This window comes from Lactuca sativa, chromosome 8 (assembly GCF_002870075.4).
Source record: "Lactuca sativa cultivar Salinas chromosome 8, Lsat_Salinas_v11, whole genome shotgun sequence".
NCBI classification, from domain to species: Eukaryota; Viridiplantae; Streptophyta; class Magnoliopsida; order Asterales; family Asteraceae; genus Lactuca; species Lactuca sativa.
The window spans coordinates 288,279,581-288,305,213 of record NC_056630.2 but is presented as its reverse complement, the minus strand read 5'-3'; positions in this window follow the sequence as shown (position 1 = coordinate 288,305,213).

Below are 25,633 nucleotides of genomic sequence, written 5' to 3'. Positions count from 1 at the left end.
TTTTCGAACACGATAAACATTTTGTGTATTTGGCATATTGAAAAGAATGTGTTGGCAAATTGCAATAAGCATTTTGCACATACAAAAGAGTTTAATCTATTTATGTCAAGTTGGAATAATGTAGCATACTCAACAACTACAACTATTTTTGAGCATAACTGGGGTGAATTTGAGTTATTTTATCTGACGAAAAAAGTTGTAATTGAGTACATAAAAAAATGGTTGCCATGGAAGGAAAAGTTTGTTAGTGCATGGACAGAAAAATATTTGCATTTTGGTAATCGGTCATCATCAAGGGCTGAAGGTGCTCATACCAAACTGAAACAATATCTACAAGTATCTACATGTGGCTTTCAAGATGTTACAAAAAAGATTTGCCTTGCAATCAAACATGAATTCAACGAGATTAAAGTGAAACTCGCAAGTGAGAAAATCCAAATTCTTCATAATTTTGATGCACCTGTTTTTTGAGAGTTTTTGTGTCGTGTATCTCATTTTTCATTAAAGGAGATACATCTGCAATATGAAAAAATAAAAAATCGGTAATATTTACAAAGCTTATAGTTTTACATTTGCATAACATTATTTTTGACATTAACCTTTCTTATATTTGGTTTTAGGTACAATGAATCCTTGTACTGGTCATTTTATGGCAACCATGACTCTTCCTTGTGCTCACAAGATAAAACATTTAGAAGGAATGACAGTTTCATTGGATCTTATTCATCCATAGTGGAGGATTGATACATTGCGTTTGCATTCAGAAGATGGTTTACATAATGATGGAGCCAATGAATTTGGTGAGTTGCTTAGTGAGTTGTCTTCAAGATATCAAATGTGGCCTCAAAGTAAGAAAGAATTTGCTAAATCTATGATTACTAAACTTTTGGCTGAATCTGATACGTTATTTGATCCTATAATTTGTCGACCAAAGGGTAGACCTCCAAAATCAAAAAACAAAAGAGGAATAAATTCTACCGCACAACACCCTTCAAGATTTGAGTTTGTGGAATCATCACAAATACAAAAAGCTTCAAGTTCTACTCATGTCTTTCAAATGAGAAATGAATTGTCAGATAATATTGATGATATAAGTCGTGAAAACAATTTACTTGATTTAAATGCATATCCAATTTTTTCAAGTGATGATATACCATTAGAGTAGTTTTAATATTGGATATGCATTAGTTTGAATATATTTGTTGGACTAATTTTCTTATGATTTAATATTTATTATTTTGAAGTTGTGTTTTTTTGTTGAATGGAAATAGATGGCCAAAGACTATGTACTCTTTAGTTAATTCATACCAAGATGTCACTTTAATTTATTAATTCATTCGTCAAGTGTTAGAAATATTCTTATGTTTTGTTACATTTATACTGTTAGCAATGATTTGTAAATTTCAATTAAGATGACATCTTTAATTAGTTTATTCTAATATATTTTTAATTGTTTTTTATTTTACATTGTTATTTTACAATGAAAAAGTTGGTTGTGGATTTCTACAAATTTATAAAAATATACATGTTAGCAATACAATTTTCTTTACAATTTAATAATGTTAGTATTGTACACATATGTTTTACAAGTGATCATTGTACAGATTTTTTTATTTATAATAAAAAATGTGTAAAAGAAATTACTCCAAGAGCCGTATAAAAAAAATCAAAGCTTTTGAATTTAGAAACTATCATATTAATAGGAAACTAAATTTTTTGCACGTACAAAAGATATATAGTTTGGGAAGATTTTTCTCTCTCTTCATTATCTTAAATTAAAAATAAATTAAATTAAAGGGTATAATCGTCTATGTGTAAAATATTAAGTGGACGTATCAAAAACCTCCTTGGAAAAATCATCTCCCATACTAACAGCATGTCAGGTCCGATCAACCATCAAGAAGAGTATATCATAGCTTAAAGAAAAGAGTCGTTTTAAACTAGACAAGCAGAGTTTTTGTCTTATGAATTAGTTAAGTAAATCCTGAATTAATGACATCGTCAATGGTTTCCAAATTGACAAGATTTTTCAATTTTACCATAATTATCCATTAAAATTCGGGATTTTCCACTATGATTCTAATTCAAATTTCCAAAACCTTTTGGGGTGTTACACCTTGGACATGAAAAGGGGCACAACCCCCTTAACAACCATCATTTTGTTGTACCGGTTTATAATTCGATCATATATATGTGTGGACTCCACATACACCAAACATATACCCTAATAAATAAGAATGATTTTGCCACATGTCCTTCTCTCATTCAATTTGCCACATGTCATTTTGTCATAATTTAGAGATATATTTATTTTCCACTTGTCATTTATTTCATTTTCCATTTCTAATATATTCTTAATTAGTTTTCATAAATTAAACCTACCATAATGATATTAATTTCAAATTTTAAATTTTAAATTTTAAATTTCAATTTCAATTTCAAATAAATTTACAGTTTAAACCTTTGTGTTTAACATTTTGTTATAATTATCATGTTTAGTATACGGGTCTGATAACTAAACAATAATTTTAATTTATTTATTTTTTACATGTTTTTTTTTTTCTCATAATTTTTACTTATTTCAAATTTTGAATTCAAATAAACTTTTCATTTAATCGTTTCTATTTAACATTTTGTTTTAATCAACCCATATAATATACGGGTTTGATAACTAGTATAATATAGATTACAAATGATAAATCCATTAACACACATATTAGTTCCAATCACACAAAATGTCTGATGACAGTAAAATTACCAACAAAATAAGCACCTCTTACAATGTATATTGTTAGACTGTTGTACCTTGAAAACAGACAACTAATCATTTTAAGAGAATTCTGTCAACACGAGCCTCGTTGACTTTAGATTATCTATTTACTCACCTCTATTAACATATTTATTTCATTTAGTAATATATAGTTTGTAGATGGCCCAAAGAAGTTTAGGGTAATACAAAACAATAATTCCATTTTTGGCTTAAACAAATCATAATATCCAAATATAAGAATGAAAGTGTTCAATTTTTCAATTTATTTTTATGTTAATAATGAACAACCTAATCGATATAATACTTTGTTCACTTAAATTTTATTTATGACTGGATAAACTTTTTCAGAAAATTATGTTAGTTATGGTTTAAGGTTATTTTAAACATTTAATAAAAAGATTTTGCAAATAATCAATTAACAAAAAACATAATTTAATTATTCTTACCATTATTTATAATTTGTTATTAAAAGTTATATATAAAACAAACAAATAAAAAGAGGAAGACCATTTTGTGTTCTTAATATATGTACATTCAAAATCTTTTACAAATCAAATACAATTTTATAAAAAAAAAATGGATGTATAATTTCCATTGTAAATCGTATCAAACACAAAAGATTTAAAACACTTCCATTTTAAAAATCTCTTGTACCTCCTTGGTATAATAAATCCCTGCATAAACAATCAAAAGATATTCAATACGATGAAAAATAATTGCATATAAAGAAAAGAGTACACCATTCGTGTTTGACTAAGAAGTTAGTATTTTTAAAACATACAAGTAAGTATACAATGAATAATTGAAACATAATAACCATACAAAATCACTAGTTAAGAGCACACGTTTTTAGTCATAACAACAATCCCAACTTTTGTATGCCAACTGAAATGAATGCATATTACAAGAACTAAATTATAAAAAAAAAAACATTCTCACGTGAACATTTTCAAATAACAAAATTATAAAAGGGACAATAAATGGTTATATACAATGAATAGCAATGTAGTTTTCATTTTTCCTTATAATAGGATTATACATTTATACTTTCTCAATTTTAGTTATCTATTTCTTAATTCCATGTTTTTATAGAAGCAACCGTTTAAGATAAAAAATTCAAAGAATTCTTATAAGAAATAAGTTCATCTACTCATAAAGCAGCCTTCTGCGAGTTTGAAGATCCACCAGGTCATTTTTGTATCTCTTGTGGTTAACAGGATCGAGAGCACTCCATACTTAATTAAACCCTAGCTGAACACGAACAATTTCAAAAGGTGAACTGTGTACACATTTAAAAAAAAAAACTATAACGAAAATAAATTATTTATTTGATAATAAATTATTTATTTGATCCATACACAAGAATATACATTATTTAACAAAGATTGTTCAACTTATACCTACATTAACAAACATAATAAATTAAATTGGTTCACGTATGACCTAGTCATAGTTAACCTCGTGTAATAGTAATGGATTTCCTAAGTTCAAACTTTCTGTGCGTGGATTCAATAAAATTTGCAGCTTCCGCATCCACATTAGTGTCTATGTCGTCCTCATTTTGTATAAACCCATACTTCTGCTTGCGATCATAATAGTTTGTGACTCTAACATTTGCTTGAGGTTGGGGTGAGAGTCTCTCGAAGCCATCACCCATAAAGTAGAAATTAGAATATGGAGGCGTGTCTAGTAACTTGTGTGGTGTTTCTTTTTGCTTCTTCTTTGTGGATTCATGATGGTGGTGGTGATGTGCAGTTGCACTGTGGGTTTTCGACATCCTTGGTGTTAATTTTAGCTACAAATGTTTGGTTGATGGTTTAGATTAATTTTAGTTGACGTCAAAACAGGTATTTATATATGAGTTTACACATGTTTGTTTGGTAAGAAGGGAAAAAAGTCATGGAATCAGATTCTCATTTCATTTTGCTTTATTTGGATTTTGGAGTAGATAGGTTGGGATATTATAACACTTACATTAATTTGTCCAGGGTCCTTTTGTGTAGGCGAGTGATTTCCTTGACCATTTTTGAGGGTATAAATGTATAATATGGTCATGTTTTCCGACTGTGAAACTTGAATCAATATAAAGCATGGATGCTTTGATTTTTTTTGAGTATGTAATCATGGATAGGGTGTTCGTTTGGATGGATCGGTTTGATCCGATCCGATCAAGTGAATACAAATTGATTTTGTTTTTCAAAACATGGATCCACATAGTTTAAACTAAATTCAAATCCGATCCGATTCAATCTAATTACAATTTTGTTTGGATCGGTTTTTATAATTCGTTTTTAAAATGACAATGTATATTAATATTTTTTTATCGGGTGAAACGTTTTGAACCTATTTGAAATAATAAATTACAAAATTAATAAATAACTATAGATATATATTATAAATAAATAAATAATAAATGTTTATTCGGTTTTTTTGGATTATTCGGTTCTTATTTTATAAACCAAAACCAATCCGAAATCCAAAATAATAATTCGGTTTTGTTGAAAACCAATCCAAAGATCTGAATATCCGAACCAAATAATCCAATCCAAATTGTCCAATTGAACAATTCGATTTTATGCAAATATGAAACAACCCTAAATTCATGGAGCATATAAAGTATACATGAATTCTGTAAAAATGTATAATATGGTCGTGTTAGGCATCTTTGACATTTGTTTTCTAGAAGTAATGTATCTAAGTTATATGACAAACATTTAACTTTAATTAGGTATACGTGAGTTAAAATGCATATTCGATTCATGTTAATCCTACCTTTTATATTCCTTTTGAACGAAATAAAATAAAAAAAGCTTAATATTTGATTAAGCATATATTTCTGTTTTTCACGAGGGAAAATAACTAACAATGCTTCTTTTAGAAAAGAATTTTAATGGAACTTCTAATTCAGATAGCAATATATGATACGCCTTTATCTAATTTCGTTCGAAAATCGAACACTTTTACCGTTGATTTTTTTTTTATTCAACAAAACAACCACTCATACATGACGGCACGACGCCATGCATTTTCAATAACAACATATGATTTTATACAATTCAAAATAGTGATTTATTTTTGTGTGAGCCATGTAAAATAGTTCAAAGACTTTTTTTTTTGCACTGTTTAAGTTAATATACTATATAGTGCCAAGGCAGTACACTCGAAGTATAATCATACACCGGTAATTTATAGCGACCAAAAATGTTAAAAATAAACTATATGTTGATTATAATTCGAATATTAGTATTATTAAAATAAAATTTTGAATACAACAAGGAGATTTTAATGAATTTAAAATTTTGAATAATTCACCTGAAGAATTACAACTATAACGACGACGCAAGCAACGGCGGCAAAATTTGATTCACATGTTTAAGTGTCGCCGTTATAGCCGGTATCACCACTAAAACATTTTAATCATGATCCGTCTGATCGATGATGGACGAAACCCAACCGTTGATTAAAAAATCTCGATCCATCGGCGATTAAAAGTCTTGATATCAATACCAGTGATTCCCGTCGCCGCTAATACCCCAAAAATGATGGGAAATATTCTCTCCATTTTGACCAATTTGTCAATGCTAATACAGGGTCGTCACCGCTAAAGGCGTCTCCCTTTAGACTGACGTTTCCAGGTTTTTCCCCATTACACAACTGTGATGTTTTTTCTCTGACACTTCTAACAATTTCTTCGATTTTCCAACTTCTTTTACCGTTGATTGAAAGGTGTTGCCAGCCACAACCCACACCAACCGCCAACCACCAGTGGCTTTAGCCACCTACATTTTGTCTCTGACAAGTCTTTTGCTACCGACGATTACCCCTACTAGCATCGCCTCTTGCTGACGAGCATCACCACCACGATCAAATGCCACCCCCACTTGCCTTGCCTCCTACACCACCCAATAATAACCACCAACGCCGACGACCATCACCACCAAACCACCACCTACACCCTTCAGGTTCATTTTTTTTGGTAATTTAGCTCCTAGTTGTTATGAATATGCTTAATTGATAAATCCTTAATGATTTGTGAAGGACTTAATTTATAAGTGCTTAACAATCTTTGAAAGTGCATAATATTCTTGGAAAATGTTTGAAGAAGTTTGGTACAAATTTAATGTGTTCATATACTTGGACTGTGCAAATTGATTTGTTAAGGGCTTATGCTTGGAATGTGCTAATTGATTTGTTAAGGACTTAATTGATAAATACGTAATTGTTAAGGTCTTTATGATGTTATTATGTGTTTTTTTATGATGTTATTATGTGTTTAATGCTATTAGATGTGTTTGAAAGTGTTGAATATGTTTAAAAAAATGCTTAATAAAGACATGTTATTGATTTAATGTATTAATATGCTTGGAAAGTGTTAAAAGATTTGTTAAGTACTTAATTAATAAGTAATTAATAGTTAAGGACTTAATAATGTTATTATGTGTTTGATGTTATTATATATTTTTGGCAAATGCTTAATGAAGACATGCTGCCTAATTTAATGTATTAATAAGCAAAATGATAAATGATTTGTTAAGGACCTAATTGATAAGTATTTAATTGCTAATGACTTAATTATAGGATGCTATAATTAATAAATAAAAAAACATAATAATTAAAATAGATAAAAATTTCACAAATGGTCCTTAAGCTTTTTTGTTTTTCTCTAAAATAGTCAATATGAAACATTTTTTTGCATGGATGGTCCCTACAAAGCAAACATTTTCACACAAATGGTCTGTACAATTGATGTCCGTTAGATGGATTCGTTAAATTGAAAGAATCTTGAATAAGGATCATTTCTGTCATTTTGTGAAACTTGTCTAAGGACCATTTGTAAAATTTTATATAATGACATTTTGTGAAATTTTATATAAATCTATTAAATCTTGTACTAATTAGTAATTACCATAAATCAAATAAAAAGGCAAAAGAAACATAGAAAATGTAACACTTATATAAATAAAAAAAAATTATAACATATAAATTTTAATCATCGTGCAAATATATTCTATTTAATATATAAATATTTTTTGTTGTCCAGACGTTTTCTAAAATATTCAAACTATAATAGTTCATTAATATTTTCGTTTTTTATGTTTTTTATTTTTTATCCACGCAAATTTAAAGTATAAAAACATCATTTTATTCTTTTTTAATTTTTACATGTAACTTTTAAGATTTATCTTCATTTATCTTATACAAATATATTTATTTTTATGAAAACATTATGATATGTTATTATAAAAAAATATATGTTATTACAAAAAGAAAAAACATCTTAAATGGTCCCTGTGATTTCCCCAAATCTGAAGCTTAGTCCCCGAGGTTTAAAAACATCATAGATGGTCCTTATGATTTCAAAACTTTTGACGATTAGTTCTTATTGCTAACTCCGTTAAGTTTTGTCCTTTAACTGAAGGGCATTTTCGTCATTTCACTACCATAGGGACCATTTATGATGTTTTCTCTTATTTTTTATAAAAAAGAAAAATTAAATATAATTATTTAAAATATAAAATCTCTCTCTCTCTCTTCCTCTCTCTCTCTCTTCCTCTCTCTCTCTCTCTCTCTCTCTCTCCAGTAAAGAAAAAGTCAAACCCCTGCCTTCATCTTCTTCTTCTCCAACACATATTGTTTCCCTCTTTTTCATTCTCAATGTAACAGCCATTAAAGGATCTTTTAGGTTTTTGCTTGCTTTAACTCTGCAACAGTAGCTTGCTTATCAAATTTTATTTCGACTTTTTGCTCTTTTTTCTTATCAGATTTGTCCAAATGTGGATTTAAAATGTCTTAATATATTGATAATTACAAGGTCCAAAAAAGGTCGATGTCTACAATGTCGATGTCTACATGTGGTCAAATATGCTCTTTTTTCAAGTGTTACTTCTGTTAGAACTTATTCCATAGGGCATTTCAGTGGTAGTTTGTGGTGTCATCATGTGGTCGAATCTACAAATCGATGATCGGTCTAAAAAATTGGCTGGATATGTAGAGGAGATGAAGGTGAAGAGCGCTTTCGATCATAAACCTGAATCATTCTCCATCAGTGAAGACCACAATCATCAGTTAAAGTGGGAGACCTTTATCTTTGATATGCCTTTCCCTCTCTGAGTCTGCAACTATTATCTTCAATCACACACCGTATTTTCACTTTAATACATACACAAACAATTGATTTTCTGGTTTTCGATCTCTTCCCATGTGGAAAACCAAGGTATTCTTCGTTCCAGCAAGCAATCTCCCTTTGTAAATCTCTTTATCTTGTCTGGTAGCTTTCCAGTAACTAGCAGCGGTTGCTCTATTTGTTCATAATCTGATGAGGTACTTCTTATCCCTAAAACAGAAAAAGTACCACTCGTGTTCTCCAGTTTTTTCAATCACTTCAGAATCCAAAACCAAAAACATGATTGAATACACCTTGAAAAGAACTTTCTAAGCCAAGATTTCATATGGTGTTTTCATCAAAAATCTTTCTTTATTTGTTTTACAAGGTTGAATGAGTATAGATAGGAGTAGAAAAAAGGCAGTCATGCCAAAAAATTAAAAACAAGAGATAGTGTAAACTGAAAGAATCAGCGATTTTAAGGGAAAAAAAAGAAACAAAATGAACAACTCAACCAAGGTATAGACAAATTTTCGTTTTCTGGGATTTTGTTATAAATGAAGAACCATAAGTATAGATTTGACTTTTTTGAGAGGGATATATATATATATATATATATATATATATATATATATATATATATATATACAGAGAGAGAGAGAGACAGGGAGAGGGTGGGACCCTTTATATATTAAGTAGTTATATATTTTTTTTAGGTAAGACAAAACATATAAAGGGTAAATTACAGTAATCGTCCCTCGTGTACATGCCAGAAAGCATGTTTAGTCCTTATTTTTAAAAATTAACTCAGAACGTCCCTTGTTTGGTTAAAGCTTACATGTTTCATCCCTCGTTAATTTAATTTTGCACGCTTCATCCCTTACAGTACCTGAAATGATCATTATGCCCTTTTGGTATTTATTTTCTGATTAATTTAATGTTCTTCTTATTGTTGTTAATTAAAAAAAAGAATACATATTATGACCCACTTAATCTCTTTATTTCCTTTCCAATTCATTTAATGTTCTTCAAGATCCCGATCACCATATTCGTTCACAAACCCGGTTCTTGGCACCACCTCCAATCACCATCTCTGTTTATAGACTTAGTGCCCGGCAGCAGCTCCGATCACCATCTTCGTCCATAAACTCGAAGTTGCGACTCAAATACAAAACAAAAATCCAATCTACAACTTAAACCCAAAACAAAAATCAAACCTAACGAATTAAACCCTCACCTAGTATTTCGGCGACACTATCAAACTCTTACCCTCTGGTATTCCGACGATGACATCTATGTGTGAGATCGAGTTGTCAAGAGCTCGAGGATTGGGTTTTCAAATCTAGTTTCCGGCTACGATGGTGGTTGTTGGATCCATGGCCTCGTTCCTCACTTGAAATCTGCACCACCATGGAAATCGACCCCCACCTCACCCACCCAGTCGCTGGTTTAAAGCTCAAGACCACCACCATCCTTCCATCGAGCACCTGTTTCACCTCCTCCTTATACCACCTGTTACTTGGAAAATAACCATAAACCACCACCTCCTTCACCAACAACATCTTTATGCACAAACACCAGCTGATAACAACTCCAATTCGAAAACCACCTAACCAGTAACCTCATCATCCCAACAACTTCCACTGGAAACCCCACCTGGAAGAACTTCAAACACCAACTACAAAATCTCGAATAATCACCATTACTACCCAAATACCACCATTCGACCTCCTTTTTGTAGATCTGTAACCCTCTCGCTAGATGGAGAGGTGGTCCAATGACTTGGTTTCCAGTGAAGGCAATAGGAAAAGGGGAAATGAAAGGGGGAGGGGTGGATTTGGGTGTGGCGTGGTAATGAGGGTTTTATTCTGTTGTCAGAGATGTCTTGGAGTGGCCGGAGATATCTTCAAGTCGCCGGAGTATTGGAGTCGATGGTGATGGCGGTGGTGATGGGGGAAGAGACGAGTTATGAAGGTGCTTAGATTTAGAGTCAATTTCTTTTTCTAAAGGGCAGCAAATAATTATGTTTTATGATAAAAAAATTCAATAAGTAAAATAATAAATAACAAATAAATAGAAAATAAATCAAAAAATAAATAATTAAGGGCAAAACGGTCGTTTTATGTTCGGAGGGACTAAGTGTGCAAGAAGAAACACACCTAGGGACGGTCCGAGTTAAATTTTGAAAATAGGGACTAAACACGCTTTCTGGTATATGCACGAGGAACGATTGGTGTAATTTACCCACATATAAATTGTCCTTGCGTAATGAAATGACGGAAATTCCCTTCATTTCACGGCCAAAAGTTAACAAAGTTAGTAAAAAGGACCAAACATCAAAAGTTTTGAAAACACAAGGACTATCTATGATGTTTTTAAACCATGGGGACTAAACTTCAGATTTGAGGAAACCACAGGGACCATTTATGATGTTTTTTCTTACAGAAATAATAGTATGCTGCTATTTTCTTTTAAAAATATAAGTATACGGTTTTGAGATAAAGATAAAATATCTTTCGGTTTGGGTCATAATATAAGTATGGTAAATTTTATACTGGTTTGATAAAATTTTAATATTTAATTTAACAAAAAAAGTATTTAGTTTTATCGAATTTTGAATATATCATACATATTTATAAAGCTAGCATTTTTCCTTGAACCCCATGCATTTGAAACCCCCATAAAAATTTGCAAACACCTCATGCATTTGAAACCTCTTATTTTAATGAATACCACTCAAAAGTCTCTTAATAATGATTAACAATTCAAAGGTTTTATAACTTATATAATATATTTAATAAACACTTAATGGATACTCTTCTATAAAAATGTCAATATTTTTTAGTAGACACATAAATACAAATCACATACAAAATTCACAAAGAAAACAAGTTTAAAGTTTTTTGTGTTGGTTTGAGGGCTTTGAACAATTTGTCGAGCCATGTTATTATGTTGAAGTTTTTAATTTGTAAGTTTGTTATATACTAATTTTTTTTTTTTTTTTGTATTTTCTTGAATCAAGTATTCTTTTAAGAATATCATTGTATGTTGTGGTTGAAATTTTAATGTAAATTAAATTAGAGTCATGTTATCGATCATATATTATGGAAGGTGATATATATATATATATATATATATATATATATATATATATATATATATATATATATATATATATATATATATAAAATATTTAATTAACTATTGTATACATGTTTGTATGTTCATGTTGTTTCAAAACAATAATTAATTAAAAATCATGGATATGTCATATTATCCATATTATCCATGTAAGCCTTCTTTAAAATGCAAATTGTCTATCTTATCACTTTATATTTTAGTATATGTTTAACATTTCAATTATAATAATAAGTGTTTTTTAAAAGTTTCTTTCACTTCTTAATAATAACAAGTGGTTTTAAAATTAATAAACAATAATTGTAAATAATAAAATCAAATGACATAGATATGTCATATTATCCATACAAATCTCTTTTGAAATGCAAATTGTCTATCTTATTACTTTATTATTTAGTGTATTTTTCACATTTTAATAATAATATTAAGTGTTTCTTAAAAGTCTTTTTTTTAACTTATTATTAATAATAAGTGGTTTAAAATTAATGAATAACAATTTTAAATGATAATAACGTCAAATTATAAACTACATTTAGCTATAAATAAACTGTATTTTAAATGAACATCATTATTGAAATTAGAAAATGATCGCATAAATAAAAATATAATTAATCAATAGTAATAATTCTTAAAAATAATACTAAATAGATAATGATATGTAATTCTATTAATGAAAAATATAGGTTGATGTCAATGAATATTATATATATATATATATATATATATATATATATATATATATATATATATATATATATATATACACACACATTAGTGTAAAAATATTATCTCAAAATTAATATCAATAACATAACCATTTTAAATATATATTTTTCAATATTCTAACAATATAATAAATTTTTCAAAGCAAAATTGAAAAACATCTATTAGCTAATAATTAACTATGATGCGAGACATTTTAAGATGATTAATCATATGAATAATATGACATTAATTCAATTTAATTTTATTTAATGAAAAATAAAAATAGTTATATATTTAAAATGTTTGTATTTTTGTACAACTGATCAAATAAATTCATTATTATAATAAAATGATATGTTATTATTTAAGAAACACAAACTTTTTAAACATATAAAATATTTTTATTTTCCATTAAATAAATTGATTTAAACGGAATTAATGTCATGTTATTCATATGGTTTATTATTTTAGCATGTGTAACAGTGTAGTTAATTATTAGCTAATAGATGTTTTTAATTTTGGTTTTGAAAAGCTTATGTCTTTCTTAAGAAATATGTTTCAATTTTGATAAAACTAAATATGTTTTCAAAATTAAATATCAATACTTTATATCGAACAAATATAAAATTTACCGTACTTATATTATGAAAGCAAAATTGAAATATATTTTTATTTTTAACTAAAAAGTGAATACTTATGTTTTTAAAATAAAATAGCAACATACTATTATTTCTATAATAACATAATTTTTTTTTTATAATAACATATCATATTTTTTCATAAAATTAAATATATTTGTATAAGATAAATGAAGATAAATATTAAAAATTGCATCATGTAAAAATTAAAAACTAATAAAATTATGTTTTTATGCTTTTAAACTTTTTTAGATAAAAAAAACAAGCATATTTAATGGTGTATTGTAGTTTAATATTTTAGATAAAGTTTTGACAATAAAATTATATATATATATATATATATATATATATATATATATATATATATATATATATATATCTTTACTATCTTATAAAAGAAATCCCACTATTTCTAAAAATAGATTGAATATAATAATATTATTTTTTTAAGACGTTCAAATCATTAAGCTAATAGTACAAGTAGTCATCAATAAAGTAATATTAAATTTTAACCTGTGTTTTGAATCCTTATATTTCTCAACAAATTCTATCTCCTTCCCTGAATTTCGGATAATTCAAAATTTGAAACCATCAGAAAATACATGTTGATTCAAATATCCCTCCTGCAAATGACTCTTTCTTAATAGGTTTTTATTTTAATCTTTACTTGTAATTGATTTCATCATTTTTAACTTTTTGTATTTTTATCTTATAAATATATTGGGTGAAGGCTTTATTATATCAGGTTTGTTCCTAAAAAGGTTTTTACGATGTTTCTTTAATGTGTTGGCTTTGCAGGTTCAAAGAACTCAACCAAGAGGGCCAGTTAGAGCATTGTATTATCATTAGTTTGTATATTTTGGCATCTTACTTTTGCAATAAAGAACGATTAAACACAAGATTTGACATGATTAAGGTAGTTTGTATATTTTTTATCTTGTTTAGTCTAAAAATGAAACTTTTTTCATCATTGGTCCTTATAGTATCAAGTTTCATCACATGGACTTCCTGATTACGGTGATGATTGTCCTTATTATAAGGTTCTATACAGATTTTGTTCAATATTTTAAGGTTTCGAGAACCTAAATCAATATGAATCCTTGAATTATATATCATCATTGAAAATGTTTTAATTGGTGACCAAACTTGGTTTAAAATCACAATGAACAAGTTGACACCTGAGTATTTTGGCCTTCTCAAAGGCCTATTTATCGACTTTTGAATCATAACACCTGATATTCTAAAGGTTTATTTTTATAAACTATTATTTATATATTTTAGCATTTTACTTAGTAGGACATTAAATTAATAAAGAAATTAAGGAAAACGAAAAAAAAGAGGACGATAAACAGTACAAGTGGTTTGGGTATGTATAAATGGAAGTAATAACCATTTAGGGGGTGTTTGGCAAAAAAAGCTTATTGCTTATTAGTTTATTAGTTTATAAGTTAATAAGTAAGTGTAGGGTAACTTATGAAAAAAATGACGTATTAGAGGTTCCCCACCGGAATAAGTTATTTTAATCCAAACACTTTTTTAACTTATAGTGATGTGGAACCTAATAAGTTGTTTTAAAAAAAGCTTAGCCAAACACCCCCTTAATATGGTATGGTAATGCTCTTGAAAAATAGATGTCATTTAATATTCATTTCTCGAAGTGAACGCAAAATGGTTTTAACTCTAAAGATATCAAATTATTCGCCGCCCGCCGCTTTGCGCGGGTAGACGACTAGTATATATATATATATATATATATATATATATATATATATATATATATATATATATATATATATATATATATATATATATATATATGAGAACCAAAAAAGTTTTAACTTTAAATATTCATAAAGGGTTTAGGAACAATTATGTTTGTAGAATTCAGACTTTTACCACATATGTTTGTTGAATTAGCACTTTTGGCCGCTACTCTGATCTTGCTCTTGTCGACGCTTCCCACCACTCCAATTTTGTCGCATCAAAAATGTTCTAAATAGAAATAATGTATCCACCTCCTCTTTCAACATCAATGAACACCTTCTTCCTCTACCCATATCTGGCCATCAAACCTACCATCACCTTCGACCAACAGTAGCCCCGATCAAGTAGTGCCTCTCCGTCATTGACTCCTCTAAATAATCTCTCCTCCTCAACCCCGAAGGTACTTCTATGGATCCCAACTACTTCCCTGTCCTTCTACCACGTCCCTGCACCTCCCCCATTCGCTTCCCCACCGTCTTCTCTTTCACACAGTTGATTTGATTTTTCTTATCTTCTAGTTAAACGAGAAGAGACCGAAGGTAGATTAATTAGTTTGATTTTGAAAAACTTTAGAGTGCTCGGATCTTATCATCGTGGTTGCATTCCTTGATTAATCTCAGCATCTTATTGCTCTTATCGACAGTGTATACACTACATGTGTTCTTATGCGACTCTTCCTCCACTGCTTCACTTTGTAAGTTATTTTCTACCATTATTCAAAGTTCAATCTTATACAGTATATATATAATGAGATAAACATGTGTAATTGATTTATCTAACAATTTGTATGTATGATGTTTTATTATTATGATGTTAGAAAATCACTTCTGATAGCACAATTGAATCCCATATTCCTTTTAATCTTCTCTTACTTGCTTTTGTGTCTAAGGGTTAGTAGCGATTATTTGTTTATGTATTCTTAGGGCTTTATATTAATTTGATGTTGTTTGCTTAACAAAATCGAAACTGTTGTGTTCGTTGTGTAATTTGCCTTCAGATAAATCTACGCGATAGCTGTGGCAATGTTGCAACATTTGGTATGGGAAAATTGGGGGATCATACTTGTGGTAGCGGTGCGTTTGTGGATAATTGAGATCATATAGAGGTGGATGATCCAATGCTTGTGGACTAGAGAGGGAATAATAATTAGAGTAAGAAATGATGTGGAGAAGATGATTTGTCTAAAGCTGTTTCAACTAGCAGCCATTTCATGGTATTCAATATTCAATCAACCCTACCAATCTAATTGATTCAATATTGATTGCATCAAATGCACTGTAGCTTTGGATTTATTATTGAATATTGCTATAGCTTTACCATTTTAAATTTCTTTTCCTTAAGTTGATTTTGCATATTAGACTTTAAAAGTTTCTCACATCATTTTTATGGCCAAATTTCGAATAAATGCCAAAGAATCTATTCGAAGTTAGAAATTAAAGTATGATTATCTTTCACTTTGTAGTTTATTTACGTCGAAAACAATTATCTTAATTCTCGATCCAAAATTCTTTAACTTTTGTTAGAAAATTTGGGTATAGATATACTTGGATCAATAAGAGTTGTGAAACACTTTCAGATTAAATTATTTCGAGGGTACATTCAAAATCTTTAATCAGATGAAACTTACTGTTTTCTAGAATGGAGAATAAAGACGATGTTATGAAATCTGTACCCAAAAATGATTTCGAAATTGATCATATAACAGGAACTAACTTCCTGTCTTAAAATTGCCATATGGTAGCGTAGGAAAACAACTTATTGTCCAAAAACTGTCACATTACCTACCACAAACTAACATAAAATCGGGTCTATAAGTGGATCACAAAACCAGGTGTATTTAAAGAAAATACGGATTTTTGAGGCATTTTTTTATATAGCAACATAACTCATATAAGAATCACTACAATGATGCAACAAAAGTTGCTTGCATCATGGTAGCCACCATGACTTCTAAGTTCGAAAGATTCTATGAGGATTACTGGTCGTACAAGATGAACAAGGACCTTATGTGTCACACCCCCGAACCGTCAGGAAAACAACGGCGGAAACGTCCGGGGGCGACGACGTCATACGTAGTATCACAACGATCATATCATAGCAATCAAAGTAAACACAACCATTACATTATAATATGAATATTTACATCTGTTTGAAAACATAATTTGTACGTAACATTATATAACAAAAGATAAAGACGAGACTTAAAAAATGCTCCGTCTTCTCCAAAAAGCCGGTAAAGTACCTGTCTATCGCTGCCCTGAGAATACAAGCGATTTTGAAAATGTATCAGCATAAAGCTAGTGAGTTCATAAGCATGTTTTTGTATTGAAAACTAGTCACTGAGTTTGTATAAATAGTTTCTTTCTATTATAAGTAAATATCGTTTGTATTGAAAACCATTGTTACCGAGTTCTGAAATATGTATGCATGCTTACCAAGAAAATCCAATATTTTCTAACATGTTTGTTGGTTTCTGTACGAAAAGTACGTTCTGTTTGAAAACCCTGGCTACCACCAGTATGTAATGTATGATTGTTCTTAAACCCTGGAGTACCATCCAGTATGTATAGTAGTTTTATTACTTAAAAATAAAACTATAGAGGAAAGAAATCCCATAAACAATGATTAGTTTATACTTATTGTGCGTCGTATAACCATACTAATTTGACATGTGACCTCCTTGACGTTCTTTAGGCGTCGTACGATTACGAAATTTGTCACCCCAGGCGTGCCCGCCTAACTGTAGCTAACAGTTCAGGTGTGAGATTGTCGGTCCCGAATAGATCTATTCACAAATTCCACGCTCTCCCTCCAGGAGACTCTGGTTATACTACCGGTGAGGATTTATTGGTACCCCGAGGGGCGAAAACGAAGATAGTCTCACAATCCTGTATTAACTAGTTTACATGCGGTTTGGTTGTTCTCGAGTTCGAAATCGTTTATAATGGTGTAGAGTATAAATAATTATACATAAAATAATTATTTAGCATGATACTCTAGTTTTGTATTCGAAGTAATGAATAAACTAAATCTGACATAGTTTATATGTTTGACTTTGCATGAATTTGAATTTGTAAAACTGGTAATGAAATCCCAAACTATACCTATTATAGTTTGAATGGTTGTTACGTTCGTGTAAGGTTTGAACTATGCAATTATAAATTGAAAACATCCCTTATGCTCCGTATAATACAAAAGGGATAATTGTATCTAAACGTTTGATAGAAGAATCGTTGTAATTGCATCAGTTTGTAAGTTATGAAAACCTTTTATGTTTAACTTGTATTCCCCCCTGAAAACATGAAAAACTCGGAAAAGTGTAGGGGTATGAACTCACAATTTATCGTAGGATCCGAATGTTCGATTGGTTATGAGCGTCGAGTGTTAACCGATGTTTTGTACGCGGGTGGACCCTATTAACATATATCGCACATATATGTATTAGATTAAGTATTTCATGACAAACCATGATGGGAAACCACCCTAAAGACTTGGAATCACTAGAACTAAGTGTTCACTGTCTTGTACTTAGTGACCTTTACAAGTTTAAGGCCAAATATGAGCATTAGAGTGGGTGTATGGCCATAAAGGTGAGTATGCGGCCAGGGTGTGCGGCCAGACTGTGTGTGCGGCTGCACACAGGAGTGTGCAGCCGTACAGAGGGTGTGTGCGGCCGTACACTCCTTGTTTGAGCCAGAAATATCGATTTTTGAGGTGTTTCAAGTTCCAAACCAAGTCTTAATTCGAATATAGGGGCCTAACTCTCACTTTGGAGGGTATTTGAGTGTGTGCGACCAGCTTATGAAGGTGTGCGGCCGCACTCCTTCAATAGATGAAGAACACGAAGAACATGCAGAGTTTTAGGCCTAGATTTTGGTGTTTTACCTGTAATACAAGCTAGATGATGGTGTTAATCACGTTTTTGAGGTACTTAGTGTGTTCTTGGATGAGATTTTTAGAGAGAGAAGATATATATAGAGAGAGTAGTGTGCAGCCAAAGAAGAAAAAATGAATGAAAGGGGGTCCTCTACTATATATAGGGTAGGGTGTGTGGCTGGGGGAGTGTGTGCGGCTGGGTGTGCGGTTGACTGGCCGCACACACCTTCTTTGGTGTGATTGGCTCGATTTTGAGATGCTATACACTCTCTAACCCTTCTTAAGACTCATATTTAGGTTATACTAAGCCTAAAGCACTCATATGGACTTACAATTTCGCTAAAAGATGATAAATTCGAGTTTAATATTGATTAACGGATCAGTTGTACAGGGTGAAAGTTTCGAGTTGTCACATCATCCCCCCGTTAGAGGGAATTTTGTCCCGAAATTCAAGAGTAGGGATAAAAATCATGGATTTGGAAAAAGATGAGGGTACTTCTGTTTCATTGAATCTTTGCGCTCCCAAGTGAATTCAGGTCCCCGCTTGGCATTCCAGCGAACCTTCACTATCGGGATGCGACTTTGTTTCGTTCGCTTGACCTCTCAGTCCATGATTTCGATTGGTTCTTCCACGAAGTTTAGGTTTTCGTTTATTCTAATTTCGTCGAGAAGGATCACAAGGGTTTCATCGGATAAGCGCTTCTTAAGATTTGAAACGTGGAAGATAGGGTGAATGTTACTGAGTTCATGCGGTACACGAAGCTTGTAGGCTACGGGACCAATCCTAGCAAGGATTTCAAATGGTCCTATCTACCTCGGATTTAGCTTTCCATGTTTTCCAAAGCGTATCATGCCTTTCCAGGGCAAGTCTTTCAGCAGAACACGGTCTCCGACCTGGAATTCCAAGGGTTTTCGTCATTTATCGGCGTAGCTATTTTGTCGATCTCGTGAAGCTTTTAGTCGTTCCCAGATTTGTATGATCTTTTCGGTGGTTTCACGGATGATTTCTGGACCAGTGAGAGTGCTATCAGGGACTTGCCCTTTGGCTAGCTGCGTGTCGCCCACCTCAGCCTGGCCCAGAGGGGATCTGCACTTGCGGCCATAGAGGGCTTCGAAAGGCGCAACTTTGATACTGGTATGATAACTATTGTTGTAGAAGAATTCAACCAAGGGCAAATGGGAGTCCCACGATTTACCGAAGTCGATGACACATGCTCTCAACATGTCTTCCAAGGTCTGGATGGTTCTCTTACTCTGTCCATCTGTCTGGGGATGATAAGATGTACTCATATCAAGCTTAGTTCCAAGAGCTTTCTATAGGGACTGCCAAAACCTCGAAGTGAACCTGCTATCTCAATTGGAGATAATGGATATAGGCACACCGTGCAGTCGAACTATCTCTTGGATATAGATTCGTGTGAGTCTTTCCATCTTGAAAGTTTCTTTGATTGGCAGGAAGTGAGCGGATTTCGTCAATCGGTCGACTATTACCCAGATGGTGTCGTACCCACTCGGAGATTTGGGTAATTTGGTAATAAAATCCATGGTAATCCTCTCTCACTTCCATTCAGGTATTTCCGGCTGACGAAGTAGACCTGAGGGCTTCTGATATTCGATCTTCACCTTGGCACAAGTCAGAAACTTGCCCACGAAGGTAGCGATCTCTGCTTTCATGTTTGGCCACCAATATAACTTCTTGAGATCGAGGTACATCTTATCTGATCCTGGGTGGACGGAGTATCTAGTCTTGTGAGCTTCGTTCATGATGACTCCTATGAAACCACCGAACTTTAGGGTCCAGATCCGATCCATGAAATAGTAGACTCCGTCTCCCTTGATCTATAAGTTCTTTTCCATTCCTCTCAAGGCTTCCTCCGCCGCATTCTCTGGTTTCAGGGCTTCCAACTGAGCTTTTCTAATTTGTGCGGATAAGTGGGAATGGATGGTCATGGTAAGTGTTTTCACACTGCGACCTGAGTACTCTTTTCGGTTGAGGGCATCTGCTACCACATTGGCCTTGCCGGAATGGTAGCGTATTTCACACTCATAATCATAGAGTAGTTCTACCCTTCACCGTTGTCTCATGTTTAAGTCTTTTTGGTCGACGATGTGTTGCAGGCTTTTATGGTCAGTGAAGATCGTGCACTTTGTTTCGTAGAGGTAATGTCTCCAAATCTTCAATACGAAGACAACTGCTCCCAACTCCAGGTCGTGAGTGGTAAAATTGATTTTGTGTGCTTTCGATTGTCTCGAGGCATAAGAAATAACCTTTCCTCGTTGCATAATCACACAGCCTAAGCCCTGGTTGTATGCGTCGCAGTAGACAACGAAGTCCTCCGTCCCTTCAGGCAGAGACGGGATAGGTGCGCTGCACAAGGCTCGCTTCAATGTTTGGAATGCAGTGTCTTGCTTTTCATTCCAACAAAAGAGTACACCTTTCTGAGTCAGAGTAGTTAGGGGTTTAGCAATTCTGGAGAAATTCTGGATGAATCTACGATAATAGCAAGCAAGACCCAATAATTGACGGATTTCCGTGGGTATCTTTGGTGCTGACCAATTCTTTATCGCTTTGATTTTGGACGAATCCACGTGTATTGATGGGTTGGAGCCATAAGAACTTCCCTATGTGCACATGCAAACCCTAATGCTTGGATCTAGGTTTCTCTAATTGAACATGCTTTGTATCCAAGTGTAACGCCCCATCTCTGGTATGTTGTTCCTGTGGCATTTATTTAAAAGTTTCATTGAGGGACTCGGCGAGTCTATGGCCTGACTCGTCGAGTAGGGTCGAGTTTTGTGCACGTGTTAGTCGGCGACTCGGCAAGTCCATATTTGGGACTCGGCGAGTCTGCCTGCCTGGAAGAAACCCTAAATCCCTGGGTTGCTCACTATTTAAGCAATGCTATGTGCCCCAAACTCGCCTCCTTCACCCTCAGAGAGCTGTGAGAAAACCCTAATCCATCCCTTCTTGTTTTAAGTGCTTTTGTGTGTGGATTTTGAAGGCTTGAAGAAGAAGAAGAAGAAGAAAGGAGCAAAGAGAAGTGGTGTAGAGCAAAGATCCAAGGGCAAAAGCAGAGTTCATTGAGGTATTTCTCGGATTCCTTCTGTTTTATGCTTTAGACCTCCATTAGAACTCTTCTAGGGCTAGTTTGATGCATTTTCCAAGCCTTATAGTTGTTTGGATGCCTTAATAGGCCGAGATATCCCTAGATCTGTTCATTTAGTAGTTGTAGAGCCCGGATCTATTGCCTTTTTGATGATGCTTTGCATAAGAACCCTAGATCTAGCCTTTATTATGCTTTTTGAGCCTTATTATCTTCTTGGTCGCTTATGGGCACGTAAAGATAGAATCTTTACGTGCTAATCGAGTTAAGGAAGCCCATATCTATAAGTTTCAGACACTGGATTCAAGCAGAATCGAGTTTAGAGTAGCTGCATGGATATGACTCGGCGAGTCAAGTCGCGAGTCCCGTTTTTCCCCTTTTTGAGTGATGTCGAGTGGAAGCCTGTGAGTAGTAGAGTGGACTCAGTGAGTTGGAGGGCAGACTCAGTAATGGAGGGACTCGACGAGTTGTTCATACAACTCGGCGAGTCCAAGGCAATCTTCTTAGCTCAAGAACAACTCGTCGAGTTGTTCATATGACTCGGCGAGTCGGATGAAGATTGTCTGAGTTCTTGGATCGAGAGGGTACTCATCGAGTCGATGCCATACTCGACGAGTAGCCACGAGTAGGGTTGAGAAGTGAGACTAGAGGTCAACTGTGGGTTGACTTTGACCGAGAGAGTTGACTTTGACCAAGGGTAAAAGAGTCATTTTACCCCAGTGTAGTGTTTAGCATTTGATTGAGTGTGTTTATGGACTTGTAGCTGGGGAGATACCGGAGCAGCAGCAGTTAGCTTCCAGAGCCATTCACACAGCAGCCAGTTCACGAGGTGAGTTTCCCTTCAGTAGGAACGGGTCTAAGGCCACAATGCCGGCTCGTTCAGTTAGCCGTAGTTTCTGGACTTCGGTCCAATGCAGTAGCTAGTATGTTTGACGCCTCCGTGGCTCAGACGGGATTTATGTGTTTATGCTAGTTGATATGTTTATGCTATGTTCAGTCAGCTTTGGACTTCGGTCCGATGTAGGGGATAGAGGTCCCAGTCAGCTTCGGACTTCGGTCCGATGTAGGGGACGAAGGTCCCAGTCAGCTTCGGACTTCGGTCCGATGTAGGGGACAGAGGTCCCAGTCAGCTTCGGACTCCGGTCCGATGTAGGGGACGAAGGTCCCAGTCAGCTTCGGACTTCGGTCCGATGTAGGGGACAGAGGTCCCAGTCAGCTTCGGACTTCGGTCCGATGTAGGGGGCAAGGCCCCAGTTAGCCCGGACATCGGTCCGATGCAGTAGGCAAGGCCCAGTATGTGCTTATATGTTATTATGTGGTATGTGGTAGTTTGGGGGAGCTCACTAAGCTTCGTGCTTACAGTTTCAGTTTTGGTTTCAGGTACTTCCGCAAGCAAAGGGAAGAGCTCGGGATGATGGCATCGCACACACCACAGCTTCAGTTTTGTCCTGGGAGTTGATTTAGTTTTCTTGATATGTTTGGATACAGTTGTGATTCAGTTTTTCTTACAGTATTTTATCATGGTTTTTGAAACACACGGCATATGGTTTTATTATGTGATACTCAGTCTCATGGGTTTTGTTATAATAAAAATCGAAATTTTTGGGTGGTATTTTTGAGTTGTTTCACCAAGGCTTTAAATCATAGATCTACTGTAAACAAACAATTCATAACATATGAAATCAGATCTAGAATAATACCTTGAGTTACTTGCTTGAAAACTTCTTTTCCTTGGAGCTTAGAGTCACAATTGTCACTCCTCTAATGGCTTACAAACACCTACTAGCAAGAAGATGATTTGAGAGAGAGAGAGAGGTGAGAAATCGGCTCTAAGGTTTCCTCAAAGGTAGAGTATCCGATTTCTCCAACCCTAAGGGTCTATTTATACTATGAGCTCCTAGGGTTTCACCTTTAACCCTAATTGGATAACTTAGCCTCAAAGCAATCCAAAGATCCTTCTAGATAAGGACTTGGACGATTTCTAAGATATCCATATCCTCAAAATCGTCCCTTCCCATATCCATAAGGATTCATAGCCCAAAACACAACTATCACACATTTGACAGTTTATGCCCCTTTATTCAATTAATCTCTTTAAGTCACCAAATTAATTCCTAATTAATTTATAACTTATATCAATTAAATAATATTATTATTCCTTTAACATATTATTCTTATAATACATTAATAATAATAATGTCTCTTCTCTCTATATAAATCACCTTGTCAAGTTGCTATGGTGAAGGCAACCCAAAAGGATCATGCACAACCGGGTCAAGTACTTACCAAATATAGTTACAGCCTTAGACACTAATCCAACAGTCTCCCACTTGGATAAGTCTAGTAACTATAAAAGCAAACACTGTCCGATTAGCAATCGTAGCTCTCAAAGACGTTTTCAACTCTGATCTTATCAATATCTTGTTATTTAGATAAGGGATCGTATAGTCCTCTGTTTAGATATTGTGCGGACAATCTCATGGAACTAATTGTCCAGCAGTTGGTTTCTCGATCTCAGATTTATTTGACATAGAACTTAATTAAACACATCAATTCAGTCCTGACCGGGCCCGGCACATAAGTCAAATCAAATCATCGAGCGGCCGTGATATCGCTTTTATTCTCTTAGCATAAAAGTAAGAGATAAACTTCGACTTATATGCATTTACTTATCCACTAATCAACTATACACAACAATGCGTTTTATAACATCAATTTACTGATGCAGTTTCGCATTATCAATGCAAAACCAATTAGTAAATAATAAACCATATATCTAGGTTTTAAGACCATATGATATTATCGTCTTGCGATCACTTTTCTCACATTCAATAAAATGATTCCAGCAAGCGCGGGTTTATTCCAATGCTCAAAACTTGTTCATAAGCACTCATGAACGTTGTAGCAAACCTTTGCTATGTCTAATATCTTTTAGACATTTTACATACCAATTCATGACAATCTTCATTCATACCTACTTCCAACATATGAACGATTGTGGACCATTCGAATAATTCGATTATTCTAAATAACTCAATTATTCAGGAAGTCAAAACATGCAAATTGAAACAATAGTTAAACAATTAACATAAGACAAAACTTTTAAATAATACTCCTTTATTTTATCATCGAATGTCAATTACATTTATCTATTATAAGTTTCCAAACTATCTAATCTAAACTAATATCATCCTTCAGCCCAATACTTCTAGCATGCTGCAAGTGCTTAACCCTGCTCAGTCCCTTCGTAAGCGGATCTACTGGGTTATCTTCTGATGATATCCTCTTAACCACGAGGTGGCCTTCTTCTACTCGATGTCTAATAAACTGTTATATTCTGTCAATATGCCGAGATCTACCATGATCCCTCGGTTCCTTGGTCAAGGCAACCGCTCCTTCATTATCACAGAAAATTTCCATAGGATCCTTTATGGCAGGCACAACTCCAAGGTCACCAATGAAGTTCTTCAAGCAGATCGCCTCCTTTGACGCTTCGCTCGCTACAATATACTGTGATTCACACGTTGAATCAGCT